The sequence below is a fragment of the Octodon degus genome, unplaced genomic scaffold (assembly GCF_000260255.1).
Source record: "Octodon degus isolate 3935 unplaced genomic scaffold, OctDeg1.0 scaffold00110, whole genome shotgun sequence".
Lineage (NCBI taxonomy): Eukaryota > Metazoa > Chordata > Mammalia > Rodentia > Octodontidae > Octodon > Octodon degus.
Window position 1 is genome coordinate 541,165 of NW_004524686.1, and position 1,389 is coordinate 542,553.

At 39.7% G+C, this 1,389-nt stretch overlaps 1 protein-coding gene across 1 annotated transcript in view; it reads right to left on the bottom strand.

Annotated features, from left to right (window-relative positions):
• Positions 1 to 1,389, bottom strand: part of LOC101576133 (nibrin) — a 56,999-nt gene that overhangs the window by 27,967 nt on the left and 27,643 nt on the right. The window lies entirely within an intron of this gene.

Below are 1,389 nucleotides of genomic sequence, written 5' to 3' on the forward strand. Positions count from 1 at the left end.
TCTTAATTATTATATGTCTGGGTGTTGTTTTAATTGGGTTGATGTTATCCAGAGTTCTATATGCTCCAGTTACCTAAATGTCAGTTTGTTTTCCCATACCTGGGAAGATTTTTGCTATTATGTCTGCCCATATTCTTCTTATATAATTTGTATTGACTCCTTGTTTCTCATTGATGCCTATTAGTCTTATGTTGTTCATCTTTGATTCATCTTGCAGATGTTGAATTATTTTTTCATGCAACCTAGTTGTTTTTAAGCGATCTTTTGTCACCTTTTCACTAGCTGCAATGGTGTCTTCAAGGTCTGAAAGTCTATCTTCACTTTAATTCAAATGGCTTTGCCGGCTTGTGTTTGAGATTTTAATTTCCTGTATATGATTTTGAATCTGCTTCATGCATTCCATTTCTTTCCTATATTGCCCATTTAAGGATTCCATCATTTTTCTATTCTGTTTTTTTTCATCAGTGTCTTCTTTAGAAGCACATAGTAATTCTTTCATTATAGTTATCATTTCTTTTTTTTTTTTACTTTAGAAAATTATTTCTGATTTCCTTTACACCTTTCTGCAATTGTTTCTTTACTTCAAACGCTATTATTCCAGAGATTTCAGGAGTGTGATTTCCAATTTCTTCTATGCTATTGTGTCCTACATTTGTTCTCGGTGGGCTCAGGGCCTGAGACTGCATTTTGCTCCTTCTCTTTATCATTTTGTATAGCACTGTCTTCTGACCTTTAGTGCAGCTTTGGTGCAGTTATTACTTTAGCACCAGGTCTGTATCTATCAAGTTCAAACTCGTCCAGGTGGGTGTGGCTTGGGTCTGGCTGCTGTGCTCCACTTCTTCCTGCTGAAGCCTTTGGAAGTCAACCTGCTGTGCCACTCTGGCAAGATGTTCTGCTCCTGGATCAGCTGGGTGGGTCTTGCCTCTAGTCTTTCTGTAGAGAGTTCAGCCGCAGGGTTCCACAACAGGCCTGTCTGATGGAGGAAATTCCACTCACATACGGGGTCTAGGCATTTGCTCGAATGAGGATCCAGTGGGCCCCAGGCATCCTCACTCACAAGATGGATGAGATTTTTTTAAAGCACATAAGATTTTTTAAAGCACTAGTTAATACATCTTCATTAAGTAATAACATATATAACAAATGATTAAAATTTTACTTTTCACCCAAGAAATCCATAAAAGAAAAAAAAAAATAAGGAATTCCATAGTCAGAAGTCCAGGGCTAGGAAAAATCAATGCTTTGGGGCTGGAGAGATGGCTCAGTGGTCTAAAGCACCTACTTGAAACAACCTTGGCAAAGCACAGGGACTGCGGTTCGATCCCCCAGCACCACATGCCAGCCAGCCCCGCCCCCTGGTGGGCTGAGCTGGCCACACACACACACAAT